The 22006-nt window shown below is 38.4% G+C and overlaps 1 protein-coding gene and 1 long non-coding RNA gene across 2 annotated transcripts in view; one reads left to right on the top strand and one right to left on the bottom strand.

Moving 5' to 3' along the window:
* LOC110159892 (VPS10 domain-containing receptor SorCS1) overlaps window positions 1-22006 on the bottom strand; it is a 473381-nt gene that overhangs the window by 257865 nt on the left and 193510 nt on the right. The window lies entirely within an intron of this gene.
* LOC129410429 (uncharacterized) lies at window positions 3645-4437 on the top strand. Its single transcript, XR_008632862.1, has 4 exons — window positions 3645-3690; window positions 3876-4005; window positions 4084-4158; window positions 4310-4437. It is a non-coding gene; the product is annotated as an uncharacterized LOC129410429 (long non-coding RNA).

Raw genomic sequence — 22006 nt, 5'->3', positions numbered from 1 at the left:
TGTACACAGTTTAACTTTTGATAGGGAAATGTTCTACAGTATGGCATTTCATTTAACTATCCACATGGAGGCAAGCAGGTCACATCATCAGGCCAATTTACAGGTCAGATCTGTGGAGAAGTGGACACACTTACAGAAAAAATGCATGTATTTGCAGTTTGTCTAGTCTGAGAAATAAAACACATGTAATTAAATGAATAAGTGCAAGATATATTTGCTTAATGCCATACTATGGAACATCCCAGGCAATCATCACCATGGAGACAAGCACCAGAAAAGATACACAGTGCAACTTATAATATAATCAATGTTTTAACACATTTTGGTTAGACTGCTAAAATATCATCATTAGCAGAACTCAAAATACATCAAGAAATACATTTTTGAGACTATCGTATGCAGCCTCAATGCACTGGTCAAACTGCGTCCTCTCACGTACACATTCACACAGGCAAGGTTAGTGAAATGTCAAAAGACACAACAGTATTCAATGCCGATGGCAAAACTTAAAACTACTACTACATAATACTGGACCTGTAAGTAGAAAGGAGCTGGAGTATTTCAACGTTTAAAGAACATATGGAGTCTTTGATGTCCACACAGAGAACAAAAAAATATATTTCAACTGTGATCAAAAGACCGAGAGCCCAGTTTGAATTCAGTTTAACAATGTGTCCTTTACTGCTCTCATAGTGTGCACTGATCATACAAGAGTTTGATGTTAATCTCTACAGTTTAACACTGAGCAGGAGGACACATCAGAAGTCTATGGAGGAATTTGCTGTTTAATTGTCAGACTGGAACTTTGTTTACTCAAAGGTGCATTCTGTAATTTTTCTGGTGGAGGGTCTGTCGTCTGCTGTTTCTATGGAGATGTCACTGCTCTGCCTGGAATGTTCCACAGCTCTATATTACATTTATTCAATTACAGCTGGTTTTATAGCTCAAAAATACCCAGAAAAACAGGCATTCTGACTGTGATTGGAGTTGCCTCTAGACACATTTGAGCTGGTCTGGTTCGTTCTCCAAGAAGACAGAAAGGTTTAAAAGTACTAACATTTCCATGGAGAAAGGCATTTGACGATTCATCAGCCTGTTTCACTTCATGGAAACTGTCTGACCTCGCAGCATTAGGATTTGTTTGGTTGATGATAGGCGGGTACTTAAATTTAACAAATCACTGCTATTTGGTCATGACATATGTAATGCGCTGCTAACAGGGCTAACAGGTATATTAAGCTTTTCCCAAATCCCGTAGGAAGAAGGACAATAACGTCTTTCCCCATGATAAAATTCACCAAACATTCTCTTTGTTCCGGCTTTAAATCCTCAATCTCGGGAATTGTTGCCAACACAGAATGTATGGCTCTTCGCCGATTGGCCAGTGTGCGGTCTACAACTTCCGGGATTCTTGCAAACCGTCTAGTGTATTCTGATTCTTGACCTAGTCGCCGGAGAGAAAATTAAATTGAGTGAAGGCACTAGGTGGCACCAGCATGGTTAATTTGATAGCCCTGACCCTCCAGAAAAGTTACACAATGCACTTTCAAAGCCATAAGATGAACATGGTTTGTGGAGTCAGTTCTTAAAAAATAATAAGGTTCAACATATGTGGATCTCCCATAGAATGATAAAAGCCTCGTTCCTCCATCTGAAATTATGGCATCACCAAATTCTAGACCATGAACACAATTTATCCATGGGTTTCAACTTTCAACATTTTAAGGACTGCTTCCAATTTAAAAGATAAAATATTGAGTTTAAAGGTGCAACTTTTCTAGTGGAGGTTCTGCCATCTGCTTGTCTCCATGGTGATGTCATTGCTTTGCCTTGGATGTTTCACAGTATTAAACGTGAAACAAATTAATCTACTCTAGGTGTTTTTATTTCTCAAAACTACCGCAAAAACATGCATTATTACTGTGAGCAGGTCCACATCTCCACAGACCTCACCTGTACCTTGGCCTGATGATGTGGTCTACTTGTCTCCATGGAGATAGTTAAATTAAATGCAACACTGTAGAACATTTAAGGAAAAAACCCAATATGGAGTCAATCAAATACATGTATATATGTTTTGTGTGTGTGCTTTATGAGCATTTATTTCGCTCTGTTGTTTTTTAATACATTTTTAATGTGCAGCACTTTCAAAACTGTTTTGTTGATAAAATGTAGAAATAAAGTGGATTTTGATGTATATACTGTATATCCTACATGGGTATCAGTTTTCTATTGTATGCAATTCACCAGTAGTTTGTTCATCGCTATGGCAACTTTCCTAATTTTTCACCATTCTGAAGCCTGTATTAGAACTTTTGCAAACATAATATGGACCCCTATAGCCTATATGAGCAGCCTCCTGTACCTGTTGTGATAAATGGGTCCACACAGTGACTGATGGGCACACAGGCTGCCCTCCACATGGGGCTGACGGGCGCAGTCACTATAAACAATGTGTGTGACATTATCAGAGACTTATGCTCCTCTTGGGGATCAGGCACTGCGCAGAGAAAAGCAAACTCACTGTGCAAAACCACTCCCACATGCTGAGAAAAATAGTGCCCAAAGAGAACTCAAACACGCCTGGACAATTTATAGCTAAACCCAGTTAAATTGCAAATTGTTCATTCTCCATTTCATCCAATTTCCCGATTTATCACACACATTGTCTAATTGTGAATCCAAACATGGCGCAGCTAATTACAGCCCCACACAAACACTTAGAGAGCAGGGTTCAATGGAGACACAACAGCTGCGTTTTATGGAGTCAAATATAATGCTAAGGTTATGCAGTATGTACGATTGCTGGGACTTTTATCAGTTTATGCATTTGCCATGTATGGAACTATTATAGGTTTATAGAATTGGCTCACACCATTCTTAATTAGACAGAAAGTAGAAATAAGGACGTTCTTGGGCTTATTGTTGAGATGTTATTGCCTAGCCTGAGATATCCTTTAGTATGGCATTAAACACATCTTTTATTTATTCAAGTATGTTTGTATATCTTAAAAAAATAATGGATTCTTGTTGTTCCCCACTGTCTGACATTTGACTGCTCATATCACCTGCTTGTCATGGAGATAGAGAAGTTTAAGGCCGCACTGTGAACCATTCTAGGCAGAAGTGTTAGACTTTCCACCAAAAAAGTCACACACAAAGTGCATCTTTAACTCTGAGGGGAGTTACGTAACAAATCTTCTTTCTCATGAGTGCGTGCCTCTGAAGAAGATAGTCAAAGAAGATTGTAATTGTACTTTAAAGGAAACATATAATTCTTTTGACTGCTATATAGTTCATAGAAACCATCTGACTTCGCAGCATTAGGATTTGGTCGCTCAACAGTGGGGGGGTACTTTTTTATGAAACCAATCGCTGCACTGAAAAAACGGTCAGAGAGGAGTTGCTCAAATTGCAAAAACAAATTTGACAACAATAACATCACTTTTTTACGTTTCTCTGTCAAGCATGTTTAAATCTTACAAACATCGCTTGATTGTGGCCAATGTGAGACCTGCATGTTTTAATCAGGTTGAGGAAACATGACTTTATTATAATCTGTGGTGAGGCTCCTCCCTCTGGAATTCTCCTCCCCAAAACTTTTGGAGGGAAAATTCAAATGTAACAGAACACAGGACAGTTCCAGGACACACAGTGTGGAGCAGGAGGATTATGAGAGCTGATCTGGAGGTAAAACTTTTCAAAGATTTTATTATGTGCTTCTCCGGCCTAGAATGTCGTCATTGTTAAAACATGTTTGTGGTGTTTTATTTGAAATTAGAGTTAATGTAAGGACAGCTTGAAACAAATTGTTTTTGACTGTCCATCTACAAGAGTGTGACACTTGTACTAAGATCTGAATGTGTTGCTTCCAGAGTCGTCTACAAAGAGTGACGTCCAGAGCTCTGCTGGAGCTGTGGGGAAGTTCATGAATGTTATAGTTGATGTTTCAGAAAAAAGGAAGATGTTTGAGAACCAACAAAACACAGAGCACAGATGAACAAAGTAAGTAAACCAATTAAAATTATTTTAAAATTTTTCAAAATGAACTTCCTATTGAAACTGTTATCGTACTTGTACAAGGTGATGTGGCATTAGGAGACTTTATACCAGATGCCCTCCCTGTTACTGTGTTTAGAGGAAGAAAAGCAGCACATGGTGAGTTTTGTTTCTGCAGATACAGTTCTAATGTTCTTGTTCTTCTGTTCTGGTCCATTATTGTAGTAATAAGTACTTTAAATGTATTTAAACATGTACAACAGAGTAGATCATCAGAATGTGATCATCATGTGTTATTCTGTGTCCACAGGCAGAGACCAGAGCTTCTTCACTGGAATAAATCTTCACACTGTCCAGCTCCAAACTGTGTATCTCTGTCCCTGTGCTCTCTTTGTGTTTGATTCTGTTTAAGACAATACAGAACTGTGGAAAACTAAAGACTGTTTTTGTATTCTTTTACAGAATTAGATCAATTAAATTAAATTATACATACTTATACATTTCATGATAAGGTACCATAAGATAAATATGCATATTCAGCAGGATTTGATCAAATTTCATCAACATGAAAAAGTGATGTTCATGTTCCGAGAAAATATGTGTAGAGGGGTTTGAAAAAAGTTTCAAAGCCTAAACTAATAACCAATAATTTTATTGCGTGCAACCGCTGTCCATAACTTTTTTACGCAAATCCAGCAACCTTTTTTTTTCAGTGTGCTATTTGGTTGTGACGTATGTAATGCGCCAAATCCCATAGGAAGAAGGGCAATAACGGCTTTCCCCTTGATAAAATTCACCAAACATTCTCTTTGTTCTGGGTTTAAATTATTAATTTCGTGAATCGTTGCCAACACAGACTGTATGGCTTCGTCTACATCCATCCTGACCGCTTTGTTTACTGTTTACTGTACCACAAAAAGGGCCCAGACAGGCACTGGAGTTTGACGTCATCGCCTCACAGCTCTTCACTGATTGGCCGGTGCGTGGTCTACTACTTCCGGGGTTCTTGCAAACCGTCCAGTGTATTCCAATTCCTGACCTAGTCGCTGCAGAGAAATGAAATTGAGTGAAGGCACAAGGTGGCGCCAGCCTGGCCTGCTGAGTAACAAAATAAAATTAGAGAATAGAATAACAATAAAATGGTGTCTTGAAAATAAGTGTGTACAGTCCCGCAGTCATTCAGGTAGAATCCATGGCAAAAGGAGAAATTCAATTTGTCAACTGGACAAATGTTTATTTGGTTGAAAACGTTTCAGTGCTCATCCAAGCTGCTTCTTCAGTTCCAATAGCTCAAATTGCTCAAATATGAACAAATCACTCTAAATATGACACAGAGTACAAAAACAGTACAAATAAAGAGTGCAGCTGGTGAAGGCTAACAACTATAACAGTTAAAATCTCTAAAAAGTAGATTTTGCATAAAAATAAAACAATAAAAACCGGATTTGGACCCACTTTTTAGGACAGATCATGCAATTGGCAGCAGCAACTAGCAACATATAATAGTTATTTCAACAAATTGGACCACAAAGCTTCCATGCCACATTCTACAAGTCACAATTTCAATCTAAAAGTGAGTCTATAATTCACCTCCAAATCCATGCAAAAACCCTGAACTGTCACATCTATTCATCTTCATCTTTTTAGTCTTTAGTGTTGAACATGCCTTGGCCTCTGGAGCGGTCTCTATAACAACATTATAAAATCACATATAAAAAACATGTCTTTCCAAGCACAGAGCTGGTATATGTAAAGGGTGTGACACTTCCCCAGTACAAACATTGTGAGTGCGATCACAGCCAATCGTGTGTGATGGAGGGGTCAGGTACAGTGTCTTTATGCATAATTCACAGCTCTCCATATAAACTCACTACACTCGTCTCCCACACTGCCAACGGTTTAATCCAACCAAATGTGTGGGTGATAGAGACGAGGAAACTAGACATATATTGCCTATTTTCCTTGAAGTAATAAGTGATAAATACAAAATTAAAGGTGCACTTTGCAACATTTCCTGTGTTGGGGATGTGTTTATTGCTTGTCTCCATGGAGATTTTTTGTGTACTTTGCCTGGAATGTCCCACTCCTGTATGGCATTAAGACTATGTTTACACTGAAACGAATCCGTGTATCACCGTATTGGAAACGATCTGCGTCCAGACACGTCGTTTCTGTGCCCGCAAGCCTTCCCCATCCACACACCTTTGAGCATATTTGTTTACGTTTTACAGAAACAAAACTTAAAATCGCATGGCTAATTTGCCTAAACTAAGCGCTCAAAAAACAGCTCACTATTGGGCGCTGATGCGGTTCAGCTTCTGTCGAACTAAAGGACACGACTTGGTGGATTATATGTGTTGTTTCTGTGACAGAGGGGTGTTCTGCTAATGGTGAGTCTGTTCTGTGCTTCTATCATGTTGGAAATGGTTCATGTTAAACTTTTCAGAGATTATACGTCTGCAGGTCATACGCACAGACCGCATAGACAGTGAATAGACATATATTCTAGCCTCTTAGCATTTTAGCGGTGAATTACTTTGCAGCGCATAGACCTACATCAGCGAATCAGTGTTTTCAGGTGTCCACACAGTGCCGGATTAGATCCGTACACAGATGAATTCGTGGGAGCTGGCGGCACCAGATCGTTCCACCTCTGTAGCCGTTTTCAATCAGATTAGTGTGGATGAACACTGCATCAGCAATGAAAATGACTCGAATACTTACTAGTGTGGACTGGGCCTAAATCGTCTATAGAGCATTTATATAACTATAGGTGTTTTTATTGCTCACAAATGACTGGGCTTGTCTCTGCACAGATCTGACCTGCTTGTTTCCATCTACCTTAATACATTTACTGCCTTTTGGTGGGACATTTCAGATTTATTTATGTATTTCGGGGACAGGGCCCATTTTCTGATCTGTGTTATAATTTTTCCTTGTAAAAAACATACCTGAGATTGTGTTTTGTTTTATTCACACATGTTTAACACACTTTTGAATAACACATGCTAGGAAACTTACCTGGGATGCATGTGCAAATATCCTTCAGCATATCTATTCACACCAAAGAAATCTTCACATCTGGATGATTTCATTGTGTCTGCTGCAGGGGTCGGCCTATGTATGGTTGGAAACATATAAGATTTGGTAATATTGGCCATAGAGACAAGAAAGTAAGTATTAAAGGCTTCGCTACAGTGGAAAGGTTGTTTGTAAGTTAGTTAGACATTGATTTTGATTTACAGGTTTTAATGATTTGTTGGATTTCCTGACATTTTCATTTAGCTGATCCCATAAAATTTCTGAATTCCAATTTGCTTAATGGGTTTCTTAACATGGATAAGCTACCTCGAGTGGATTTTGTTTTCAGTTCTTTTTTGAGGGCATGGTCACGCTCTTTCATGAGTTTTATTATCTGTATTTATCCAAGGAACATTTTCTGAGGGTAATCCCTGATTTTTTTTTGAAGGGTACTTTGAAATGTAATATTAATAATAATGTCCTTTTCATAATCAGATAAACCAATAACATCTCCATGGAAACAAGCAGGTGGCAGACCCTTCAGAAAAGTTAGTGGAGCTTTAAATGACTTGAATATTCATTTTCTTGTCAGTATTTTAGACATGTTTAGATGTATTTACAACTTTAAATTACTATTTGTAATTATTTGTTCAGCTTTTTTGCTATGGCTCGAAAATTCCACAGTGAGGCATTACTCTATATCTCCATAGGGACAAGCAAGCCATTGATTGATTGATTGATAGATTTTTTTTTTTTGTTCCTTTGGGGGGGGCAAACATGTAATAAAATAAATACAAGGTAGACACTGTGGACACTGTGGAACATTCAAGGTAAAGGAAGAACATCTTCATGGAGACAAGCAAAGCACTATTTTCAAACATATGCAGGCTTGTTGACATTCTGGGTAAATCTCCATTGACCATTGATAGATGAGGTGCATGTTGACAAAAGAACACATTGTAAAGTACCATGTGAATGCAGTGAGGGATGCGACACTAAGCAAGTTTTTTACCATAACATTAGCATTCATCATTAGTCCTAAATGAGTCTGTTAATGGAGCAGGCGCTAGCTCCACACCAATTATCCATTCACTACATTTCTGCAACATTAGTTTTTACAAAAATTACCCTAATTCCTCCCTGTCGTTACAGCGTTTTGGCTCCGACTATCTCCATGATAGCAAATATGTATAAAATGTTATAGCAGAGACAATTATAGCTTAAATATTTATCAATATTTATCAATAATAAAGCAGAATTAAGTAACATTTTACCTTATTAAACATGTTTGTGAGTTTGTGATTTTGGGTGTTTGAAGTGTCCGCCAAGGCAACATTATTTGTTTTTTGTGTGATTAACCTGCCTTACTTCAAGAAGAAAGAAAAGAGAAGAAGATAAAAGGAAAAAAAAGCACTTTTGGGTCTGTTCCCTGACTGTGTATTCTCATAAGGGAGCTGCAGGGGGAGTTAGTTCTGCTTTAACAAAAACATGATTGATTAATGTAGAATCTACGACCATCACTACAACCCTTTATCTGTGCCCTGGCTCCATCAAACCTGCAAATCTCTCTGCACAACAAGTTACACAAAAAGTTACAGTTAAAAGTCAAAGGTGCATTGTGCAACTTTTCAGGCAAAGGATCTGGTTTTATTGGTCTGAAATGTTTCACAGTGTGACATTAAACGCATCCATTGATTTATAAGTACATGCACACCTACAGTCAGCGGGCTATCGCACAGATCTGACCGATATTGTGGTCCGGTGGCATTTCCTGCTTGTTTCCATGGAGATTGTTAAGTTTAATACCATACTCTGACACATTCCAAGCAAAGCAAATGCATCATCATGGAGACAAAAATTTAGACAGACCCTCCACCCTAAAAGTTACATGGTGCCCCTTTAAAATACATTCAAGTAGTGATAAACAACAATTGAAATATATTACATCACATTTTTTCATGTATATATTTTCCATAGTATATTATTGTAACATCAGACACTATTTCTGAATCAAATATTTATATAGACTGTACATATGTTGTTAAGTGCTGGATTACTATACTTTTACACGCATAAACTTAAAGAAGGTATGTCTTTGTGAAGCCTGCATAAAAACCTTATTGACACAAATAGCCAAAGTTACATAAATAATAATAATAATAGCCTGACGTTTCTTATAATAAAAGCAGTGCTAAACATGCATATGAGTCATTATACCAAAGTAGAGACGCTAATTGTAGGATTAATAGTAAATGATAAAACTGACACGTTTTTATATAGTACTTTTCCATATTCAAGGCATTCAAAGCACTTTACTCACCCATTCATAGACCAGTGTGCACAGACACTGGGGGCAAGGTGGCAAAGTGTCTTGCCAAAGGACACAACAACAGCAGTCATCTGTGGGAGCCAGAGTCCGTTCTACCAATGATGTTTATATCGAGAGTGGGATTCGAATTGCTAACCTTCAGATCGGTGAACAAACAATCTACCAACGGAGCCACTGTCGCCTAACCAGCGACTAGGTCAGGAATCAGAATGCACTTGATGGTTTGCAAGAACCCCGGAAGTTATAGACCGCACACTGGCCAATCAGCGAAGAGTTGTGAAGCCATGACGTCAAACTCAAGCGTCTGTCTGGGTCCCTTTTGTCGTACTGCACAACAGTAAACAAAGCGGTCAAGATGGATGTAGACGAAGCCAGACATTCTGTGTGGGCAACCATTCCCGAGAACGAGGATTTAAAGCCGGAACAAAGAGAACGTTTGGTGAATTTTATTAAGGGGAAAGACGTTATTGCCCTTCTTCCTACGGGATTTGGCGCTTAACATACATCACGACCAAACAGCAGCGACTGGTTACCTACCAATGAGCGAACAAATCCTAATGCTGACAGGTTTCCATGAAGTATAACCAGCTGATGAAGCAGGCCAACTGTCGCCCACAAACACTACTACTTATTTTGTCTCAAGTAAATCTTTTGTTGAGTATTTTAACATCGTAGAATGCTTACAATGTTATTTTCAAGCTTATGCACCAGTGAAGCGATGAAGAAAGGCAGAGATGAACTTTGAGAAAATTGAAATTTAAGCCCTAAGAGAGAACTGATGGACAGCAGGGCCCTTTGTAACTATAGGCAATTCGCGCTCTTTGAAAGATATAACTAAACAGAACATCCACATATGTTCAACTGTTTTGAAAAGATGTGCTCCAAATATAAAAGACACCGCCATCTGTTAATAAGTTGAACTAATTAAACTTGCTGTCAGTTATTTTTTCCATATGGATTCTGAGTGAAGAAGTGATGAAGTGAGATTTTTCCCTTTTTTCAATGTTTTTTTTTATTTATTTATTTTTTTTGTAGTGGCAAGATGGCAGTGTCACTCTGACCCAGCCATCTCTGCAATCCAATTAAACCTGGAATCTGTTGATGTCTACACAGCGGGTTTCTCGTTATCATTTTTGTACTTTTTATTATATTCCCCTTTAGATCGTCCCATCCACGCTGCTACGGGAGGATCAAACACACCCGAAATTTGCTTGAGGTGAAAATCTGAAGGTGCTACTCGATTGAGGAATACGGTAACAAGACCTCCACTTGAACTGAGCAAGGCAATCCAAACCCCCAGGCAGTAAGAGATCTCATTAGCCACTAGTCCTTTCTGTAGTCACCTGCGCCATCACGCTGTTAAGACATTCTCACAGTCAAGTTTAAGGAGAAAAACATGAAAGATAAACCTTTGGATCGCTACAGTGTGCTGTGGTGACACTTAAAAAAAAAAAGAAAGAAAATTTATCGGTATATTTTAAAGAAACAGCAAGATTTGAAACTCCCACTTGGGTAACTTTTGCGTATGAAGCACGTATAACATAAGAGAAGTCGCCAAAAGATGGTGGAAAAATGTACAGATAAAAATATCTTCAAACAGGTTGAGACTTTGTTCCTGGGCTGCTGAGGCAAGGAGCCTTTATGAGAGTGGGTTTCGCCTCACATATCAAGAAAAAGTAGAGCTTCACATGACAAAACTGTGAGGTTTCTGTTCTGTGTGAACTCATATTAGCACGAATCCTGTCTTCTTCAGCTCACATGTGCTGTATGGAACATTTTGCATTTTCAGCCTATTCTAATCAATGCTAGCAAAAAATACTTCCTTTATGTGGGCTTGTGCACAAAATGAACCACTGATTTCCATTATAATCACTATTTTCCAACCTGTCATTGTCCAAAGAGGAAAGCATGCAGTATCTAAATGTTATATATTTTCTGAAACTTCTGGCTTCTAATTCGTGTTCTGACATATTTTTCATAGGATGATGTCATTTTATCTTATTTGGTGAGCAGTGGAAATGCATGTGACTTCCATTAATCACTATGTTTCAACCTGCCCTCTTTTCCATCTACTTTCTGAACCCCCTGACTTCATAAAAGATTTGAAAGATTTGACCTTATATTTTAAGTGATGGAAATGCATGTTATTTTGCTTTGGGGGACACTGGCACTGCCCCCTCCGCTCTGGGCTCCATGACATCAGGCGTGTGTGATTGGGTCAATGTTTGTGAAGCTACAAGAGTCCCAGAGAAAGGTGAAATACAGCGTTTGACTTTTGCACCATGTATTATTAAGAACAGCGGAGATACATAAACTTGCTCATCCATATTGTACTATACTATACGGAAAATGTCAGACTTTTTCAATAGGTCAGTCCTGACTTCTCCCTACAACACCAAAGGTACATTTACGGAGAATTAGCTACTGTTGACACTATGGGATTATTGTATACCTTTTAAAAATACAATAATCCATGCATTCTTATCATGAGAACGATGTCACAGAAGACTCTCCACAGATCTGACCAGTAACTTGGCCTGATGGCGCCACCTGCTTGGTAAGTTTAATGCTAGAAAAGTTACGTAGTGCATCTTTAAACACTCTAATACTGGATAAGATGTGAGAGTCTTACGGGGTTTTTAGAGTTTAAAAAAGCAGGATTCCAAATTGGTTTAACCTCAAATTCTTGTAACCTACTTCTACATTTCACCATTGACGTCAGCGCTACCTGAACATGAAGTGTTTTAAAAAGGTGACACATGTGATACAAGATTTAAAAACAGGAAGAAGAAGAGACATGAAACCTTCTGAAACTACAGCCGCTGGAAATGTCTTCAACAAACACATCAACACATCTCTTATTGTCACGACTACCTGCTCTCATTGTGTCAGCATTTATTTGAATGACAAATCAGAAAATGAGTCAGGGCAAATGATCTCAACACTGTCTGAAAACAAGAAGATCCAAATGAGAGTACGTGATTGTTCCATTCACTAGAATTCACTTGCATTAATTTTAGGTGCATACTCAGTTTTAGATTATCTTTATATGCAGAAAGTCACACAGCTAAAATGTTCTTACCCCAAAGTGTTATACTGATGCACACGTTTTTTTCTTCTGGATTTGAATGCAGTTGACAGTTATTTTTTGTTTTCTGCAAAAGGAGTCAGTTTTACTAGCCAGACTGGTGCCACCTAGTGCCTCCTCTCAATTTCATTTCTCTCCAGTGACTAGTTCAGGAATCAAAATACAATAGATGGTTTGCAAAAACCCCGGAAGTGCGAGTTCGAGCACCAGACAATTAGCGAAGAGCCATATATTCAGTGTTGTCAGCGATTCTTGAGATCGAGGATTTAAAGCCAAAGTAAAGAGAATGTTTGGTGAATTTCATCAAGGGGAAAGATGTTATTGCCCTTCTTCCAACAGGATTTGGGCAAAGCTTAATACACTAGTTAGCCCCGTTAGCGGCGCATTACATACGTGACTACCAAATAGCAGCGACTGGTTAAATGATAAAAAGTACCCGCCTACCCTCAAGCGAACAAATTCTAACACTGCAAGGTCAGACAGTTTCTACAAAGTGAAACTGGCTGATGAATCAGGCTACAGTTGTACAATATAATCTTTCTAAAGTACTCTATTACAACAATATGGTTGGATACCCCATCATAAAGGGCTATCTATGATCTATGTTATAATGTTGTTTCCCATCAGAAAACATACCCAGAGTTGTGTTTTGTTTCACATTTAACATTGAATTATTCTCTCACACAGAAAACGCACTCTGTTCCACCTTGTGATGTCATATGATGATACAGGAAGCATTCCACTGCGTTTTTAAACTCCATACACTCACTTGAATCATTTTGATGGTTTCGGCCCTGGAATTTTTAAACTTCTACTGAATTAAAGGTAAAAAAGTAGCTAAACTATTGCTTCATGACATCGTAAGGTGGAACAGAGCTTTTTGAGCATTAGACATGTAAACAGACTAACAACAAAGAATTACTCAGACATGTGTGAATGAAACAAACAACTCCGGGTGTGCGTTTGATGAGGTAACAACATTCTAATATGGATGAAAGCTCACAAGAGTCAATTTAGCAAAATACAGGAACTTTAAAAGTTTTGATAATTCAAATACAATAGACATTGATTGTTTCAGTGCTCAAATTCCATGGCACAATTAGCCAACTTGTGTATTAGCAGCTATTGTTTTTAAGTAATACTACTTCACTCTACTGCATCAACCCCTGGAGTGCTTGTGCCCCCTATTGGTATTTAATATACACAAATTTTAGACTTCTGATAACTCGCTTTCAATATATTTGGGTTACACAAATAAAACAAATACTAGGATAAGTGGCCCAAAAAAGTTGTGCAGTTTATTGCATAATTTAGGAGTATCATCAATGTTACAAAATCCACTTCAAAATATTTGTACTACACACACACCCACACACCCACACACATAAATAATGGAGCGTTTACCCTTCTAAGATCTTGCATTGTTTAAACCTGCTCCTTGTGTGCGCACCTGCTTCGGCTGCTGCGAGTTACATAAGCTCTATTCCTCCTCCCGCAGCCGATTGGGGAGCAACTTTCGTGCATCTCGCTATCCAAAGACGGGGAGAGAAATAAATAAATAAACAATATAAAACTCCGCGCGTTGTCATTTTCATCAGCGCCACTTGTGTTTGTGCGCCTAACCTGATTCAGTCAAAACATCTGACAAAGGCAAGAGTGAGGAGGAGGAGGAGGAGAAGGAGGAGAGTGGAAAGGGGAGATGTAGAAAGCAGAAAGCAAACAGAAAGCAAGTGTCTATATTTCTCCTCCACCGCTGAGACAAAGTTGCATGTCGGGGCTATAGAGTTTGCTAAGACTCGCATATCCGCTAGCATGCTATTCCCGGATAATGAATAATGTATTGTTGATTCGACACGAGGAGCAAAATCGGAAGTGGATTTAAAAAAGGGCTTGATTATAAGAGCTGGTGTGGAGTGTTACATATAGTCTAGCAAATATAATGCTTCACTTCTGATTTTGAAGTGGCATTTCTAAGAACAATTTATAAACCTGTGTATCGAATTCAGAATTGTTGTAAAAATAAGGACATTTGCAACTTTTTGGTTTTTTTTTTCCTGGTACATTGTGTAACTTTTCTGGAGCCAGAACAAACAACACCTGCTTTTCTCCATGGAGATCTTATTGTTTTGTCTGGAATCTTTCACAGTATGGCATTAAACCTTTCTATCCTCATGGAGGCCAAACCAGACCAAGTTACAGGTCAGATCTGTGGAGAAGCAACCCCACTCACAATCAGAATACCTGTTTTTCTAGATATTTTTGAGGTATAAAACCACCTGTAATTGAATAAATGCAAGGCAGGGCTGTTTAATGTCATATTGTGAAACATTCAAATGACATCTCCATAGAAACAAGGAGGTTACGGACCCCCAATCAAAAAGTTACATAGTGCACCTTTAAACTAAAAATAATATTAAAATCCAACTAACTAATGGATGGGAATCTTTAGGTTAACTTAACCACACCAGAAAATGTACATAGGGCATATGTGATTCCATGCAGATGTTGTTTCATTGCTTGGAATGTTCCAAAGTATAGCATTAAACATCTTGCATGTATCAAATTACAGGTGCCCTTAACTTCGTAAAAAAAGTCTGAGGCCCTCTGATTTTTTCTTTATTTTTTTCTTTTACTTTGTGTTCACCTTGTGATAAAAGGGAACAGTGAAGCTTCAGGGCATGTGAAATTTGATGGGAAAGCTGTAGCCCACTTATTTTCAGTCATATCAAAAATTTTGGGAAGAATCTGGCCCAGTTTGTACTCCAAACTCACAAATATATATATATATATATATATATATATATATATATATATATATATATATATATATATATATATATATATATATATATATATATTTTTTAATATGTGCTTCAACTTTGACATGGGAAGACCCAACAAATCTACAGTCTGTCAGATGATCTTTCCAAACTCCAACTATAATGATCCTTATATTTACCGCCCCAAAAAATCGTGCAAAATTTGGACTCTGATTTTCCTCTGGATATATAGCTTGTTCCCACTTATAATGAGAGTAGATCAGACAAAGGCTAAACTACAGAGCCTCAGCTTCACAGAGAGTCCAGCCATCTGAATCTGTGTCTGAACCCTTTGGAGTACAGACTGTTTGCACTGGTGCTCATTTTATAATAATAATAATAAGTAAGGCTAGAGAGAGGTTATCTCTGTCTAGATCTGACCTGCAACTTGACCTGGTGTTTCCATGGCGATAGACGAGTAGGTAGCAGGTACAACTTATGTACAACTTACTTACATAATGCACTTTTAAATTGTGGCATGTTGTTTAATAAAAACGTCTGTATAGATTATTAGATTGATTCTTTTTACTTTATACTTGAGAATTTGAAAAGCAACATTGTTCTTGAATCATTAGTTATACCTCCTCAGACTCATTAAAAAGAACAAAGGAACAATGAATAAAGAGACATTGAGACTGGAGCAGTGCAGGACTTTCATCATCAACCCATCTCTTGTTTTCGTAAAGTTGCTTTCGTAAGTTGCTATCACAGTTTGCAATCTTGCTATAAGATAACATTGTGACAGCCGTTTGGACTGTAGGAAGTTCCTTGTGAGAAATCAGTGGTCAGATGTGCTTCCTTGGTGATGCCAGTACTTTTGACCTTGGTTGGGTCAGTGGGGGCAAAGGGAGGGGGAGGGGTATTATGAGTGGTCAGATACTGCAGTGTATGTCATTCCAACCATTAATTGTTCCTTTTGGTGATTAATTGTTTAATAATATAGTTATATAGTTCACATTTTAAACGCAGCCAGAAGAACTGACTGCTATAGGCATATGACTATCAAGATAATACAAGAATTGTTTGCACAGTTCTCTAACACATGGTTAGCAGTTTTTATGCAGAATAAGACAAGCTATTTTGTTGTTTATGTGAGAAATTATGTTACTTATAAATTGCCTTTGCAATTTGCTAATTGCACCTATTCAAATTGCAGTTTCAGTCTGATTAGATTATGATTAATCTTGCACAGGGATATGCGATTAATCATAACCAGACTTTTTGTCAAGTCTAAAAGTATTCACCGTGTTTGTCAGATATAACTAAATCAGGACTGAATGATTTGGGAAAAATATATCATATTAGACCCTATGGCTTGCCCAGAGTCTATTGACAACTGTGAATTTCAATCTTCGTTGACTGGGTGTAGCGTGTGTAGAATTGCAGTCATTTCATTTGGAGACTTGGACAGAATGAATATGCCCCATAAAACCATCAGCAGTTACAATGTGCTCAGATGTCCAGCGAAATTTCTATTCAGCTCATATTGATCGTACCCAAATGTGTGCGCTCCGCAAAGACAGATGGGGTTAACTACTTTCTAATGCAAGCCACATGGGAGGATTGCATGGGGACACATGTTTTGAATTGAATCTATGATAACAGTTTAATGACATACTGTGGAACTATTCAGGTAAATCAATAAAATCTTTATGGAGACTCAAGATCCACCAGAAAAGTTGCTTAGAGCATGTTTAAAGGTCCTGTATTGCACAAAATTGTCTCTTGTGAGCTTTAAGTCATTTTATAATGTTATTACCTCATCAAAACCATATCTGAGTTGTGTTTTGGTTCATTCACACATGTTTAAGTAACCCTTTACTCCAATCTTTCTACATCTCCAAAGCTCAAAATGCTCTGTTCAGCCTTGAGATGTCATGAAGTGGTAGTGAAGGTGTATGGAGTTTAAAAACACACTGGAGCACTTCCTGTATTATCACATGACATCACAAGGTGGAGTGTTTTCTGTATGAAAGAAGAGCCTAAATATGCAGGGTTTTATGTGTTAAGCATGTGTGAATGAAACAAAGCACAACGTCAGGTACTTAAATCAGAAAGTAGCTTTATATGGGACCTTTAATACATTTTACAAGCTCTACTTAATGGTACCTAGCTCTCCGTTAGTGCCATTTATTTTGTAATTTGAAGTGCTTTCTATTTCTTTTCAGAGCCACTTCTACCTTGTAAGTAATCCAGGTTTGTGCAGCCTCACACTCGTCTCCATGCTGGCCAGTGGTCGTTGCTGGAACATTGGGCACAGGGGGAGGTGTGAGTGATGTGGCCCCATGGAAAGGCCATCTGCCCCAGGATCCAAACCTGACTTCAGGCCCTCTCCATGGGACACTGCACCTGGTAGCACTGGCACAAAGACTTGGCCTGGCACTAGGCCAAATGTGCAGAGATAGGACTTGGATTTGGACATCTCAGGGGCTGGACAGTGACCAAACGGAAGAGGAAGGGCAAAGGGCAAAGCTGCAGGTGACACGGCAGCTCAGCATGGATCAATGTGGAAAAACAGAGCAATAAAGTGGTACTGTGCTGAATACTATTAACCACGGAGAACTCAGACACAGTATGGTAGCTGTATTTTAGTCATACCTTCAATCACTTATATACTCTACAAATCAAAGTCTCACAAAGTACTAGCCATTAAAGCTGACATGATTAAAGGTTATATAAAAAGACTTTTCAGCCTCTCAATGTTGTATGTATGTATGTATTGATGCATGTTTGAGTAAACTTTATTGCTTTATTATTATATTATATTATATTATATTAAATTATTGTTATTATTATTATCTTCTGTAATCACAACTATCCTGAGGTAAACAGACAAAAATTGCCAGTATGCATCATTGCCTCACCAGTGCAATCATTCATAAAGACTCCACTTTCTAACATAGGCAAGGTGTGTGAAGTGGCTTGCCCGAGGACACAGCAACAACATTGGTCTGAACCAAAATTTGAACCGTTGACCTTTGAGTTAGAGGGAAACCACGCTTGAACCTCAAAGCCATATCAGAGCAGCAGATCATTCAGACTATTCAGCCTTTCAGTCTTCTCCTTTAGTATTCTCCTTTAAGTATTTGGATGTGTAAGTAGCTGATTGAGAATGCACCCACTGGAGTAGGTGTGCAATCAGAAGCATAATTTAACATGCCCCTACACTAATTTTATCCTTAGCTGATTTAATAAAATTAAGAACACTTAATTACTTTCTCAGTTTAGTCTTTTAATATTGTTATAATTATCCAATATGTTTATATCACTGGTAAATTTTTCCCTCTTTTGCTAATGTTATCAAAGTGCCCTCTACCTCCTACTCCCACACCTCCACAGCACTGCAGCCAAGCAGTGAGTCAAAATCTAACACTGATTCAAGTCCCATAGACTATTATGCGATCCTACACTTGAGCTGCACTCATTATAATCAGTGGGTGCATAATATGTCTTGTACACAGCAAAAATGTATATCTGTGAGGTAAAAAGGTAAAGAGGTAAAATTACTCAATACATAAAAATAATTTCACATCACATACTTTTCATTGATTTATGACTATGACTGATACAATTGATCAAAATACACATGATATACAGTATATCTCAAACCACTGAAGGTTCTCTTTAACTCTCTTTGTAGATTTATTCTTCAGAGCCCATACCACATCTTTCTGTTTGTGTGTATGTGTGTATGTGTGCATGTGTGTATGTGTGTATGTCTTGCATGTAAACCTGTAAGTTTTGTATTCTGTCTATTCTATTGTATTGTGTATTAGTAATGTTTTGTGTCTTTTGGACCCCCTTCAAAACAAGATGGCACATCTCAAGGGGCATTCCAATAAATAAATAAATAAAATAAAAATTAATTTAAACATTTATAACAACTTTAACGATGCATACCACTTTTCATTGCATCATTCCTCACTGGGGTGGAATCATAGAACTACAATAAAATCTGGAAGCTGAATCCAATGGCGCTGTTTTGTTTTCAGTGGTCTGTGCTCATCGGGGCATGGGCCCCAAAAACAATTTTCACTTCAGCATTTACTTCCTCAATAGGGGCTAGTGCCTCCCACCCATGTGACTAGACTACCGCAGGTCAAAGTGGGGCTAGGCTAATTCTTACAAAACAAAATTTTAGGCGCTTTGAGGATTTAAAATTTTTAAAAAGCTTATGTTCTGAAAATAGAAAATAATCCCTACAAAATCCGACCTTTGTTAAAGTTGTCGATGCCCTGTCAACCAAACAAGGGCAGTTTGAATTCCCAAAAAATGCATTGTGGGAGGATTCTTTCTAGGCCCAAGCTCCCAGGAGCTGCAGTACCAGTGGAGCTGCCACTAGTTGGTCTTGAGTCATGACATTTATTATTATAGATCCATGGGTGGAATGCCAATCTACAGCATTAGCTATCCCATATTATGCAAAATTGACTCGTGACCTTTAAGACATGTTATAATGTTGTTACCTCCTCAAAAACATACCTGGAGTTGTGCTTTTTTTCATTCACACATGTTTGAGTTACCATTTATTATTAGTTTGACTACATCTCCAAAACTCACAATGCTCTGTTCTAGCCTGTGATGTCATGAATTGGTAGTTTTCAAATTAACAGCTACATTTTACCTTTAGTTTACAGATTGGCAATTCCAGGGATGAAATGATTCCAGTGGAGGTGTATGGAGATTAAAACACAGTGGAGCACTTCCTGTATCACAAGGTGGAACAGAGTGTTTTCTGTCTGAGAGAAGAGCTCAGTCTAAATATGCAGGGTTTGTGGATGAAATGAAAGAAACAAAACATAACTCCAGGTTTGTTTGTGATGAGGGAACGGCATTATAACAGTGATTAAAAAAAAAAAAAAAAAAGGAGTGATTCAATAATAGTCATTTCAACTTATGATTTGTATTTTTTGCATTGCAGTAGAAGGAAAAACTATAGGTCCTCCACGCTTCCTCTTTGGTCCCATTTCTTCCCAGTTTACATGGGCCTTGGGAGGGATGGGAGCAGTGATACAGTCCCCTCTTTTATAAGGTCCACGGTGCCCCCTGGACTCACTCACTGCTGACTGGGAGAATTAATTAGACCCCAGTGTCTGCAGTGTCCAACAGGAAGACTCTCGTAATACTAATGAGACGACCAGTGTAGCAGACCATCTATCATTCGCCTTCATGACAAGATTACCAGAGAAAAGTGCAACGAACACACATGCAACTCAATTTATGCAACATTACTATACTACTACCACCAGTACTACTACTACTACTACTGCTACAACTACCACTACTACCACCACTACTACCACCACCACTATCACTACTACTACCACTTCTACCATCACTACTACTACCGCAACTACCACCACTACTACTAGCACTACTACTGCTACAACTACTACCACCACTACTGCTACTACTACTACTACCACCACTACTGCTACTACAGCTACCACCACTACTGCTACTACAACTACCACAACTACCACTACTACTACTACTAGTGCTACCACTACTACAAATACCACTACTTCTACCACTACTACCACAACTACCACCACTACTGCTACTACTACCGCTACCACAACCACCACTACTACTACTACTACAACTATACCACCACTACCACCACTACTACTACTACTACCACTACTGCTACTACAACTACAACTACCACTACCACTACTACTACTACTACTACTACACTACTACACTACTACACTACCACACTACTACCACTACTACTACTACTACTTACTACTACCACTACTACTACTACTACTACTACTACCACTACTACTACCACTACTACTACTACTACTACTACTACTACACTACTACTACACTACTACCACTACTACTACTACTACAATTATACCACCACTACCACCACTACTACTACTACTACCACTACTGCTACTACTACCACTACAACTACTACTACTACTACTACTTACTACCTACCACTACCACCACTACTACTACTACACCACTACTACACACTACTACTACTACTACTACTACAACTACCACTACTACTACTACTACTACCACTACTACTACTACTACTACTACTACAACTACTACCACCAACCACTACTACTACTACTACTACAACTACCACTACTACCACTACAACCACCACTACTACTACTACTACAACTATACCACCACTACCACTACTACTACTACTACCACCACCATTACTGCTACCACAACTACAAATACCACTACCGCTACCACAACCACCACTACTACTACTACCACCACAACTACCACTACTACTACTACTACTACTACAACTATACCACCACTATCACCATTACTGCTACCACTACTACCACCTTAGTGTTTCCATTCATTTTAAAAGTGAAAAAAAAAAGTGCAATCTGAATCTACAATAGCATAATAAATAGAACAACTACTTTCCACCTTCGAGGCACTCCAAGCTCTTTATATCAAGGAACCACTTACCCATTTACTGGGAATGAGATGAGGTTAAATGTCTTGCCCAAGGGCACAACAACAGCATTTAATCTATGGGAGCTGGAGTCATACCCCCACCCTGCGGATTATCGGATTTGACCGCTTTACCAATGATGTTTATGTCGAGAGTGAGAATCAAACCATTAACTTTGGGATCACTGGACAAATCTTCTATGAGATGAGCTGCTGTTTCCCGAATATAGGCTCTATTCACGCCATAGACTGTATAAAAGAAGTGGACTAAGCAAGTGTGACGTCACCAATAGCGTT

Source organism: Boleophthalmus pectinirostris, unplaced genomic scaffold (assembly GCF_026225935.1).
Source record: "Boleophthalmus pectinirostris isolate CB_2022bp ecotype Guang Dong unplaced genomic scaffold, ASM2622593v1 HiC_scaffold_22, whole genome shotgun sequence".
Lineage (NCBI taxonomy): Eukaryota > Metazoa > Chordata > Actinopteri > Gobiiformes > Gobiidae > Boleophthalmus > Boleophthalmus pectinirostris.
This window is presented reverse-complemented; position numbering and strand designations above follow the sequence as displayed.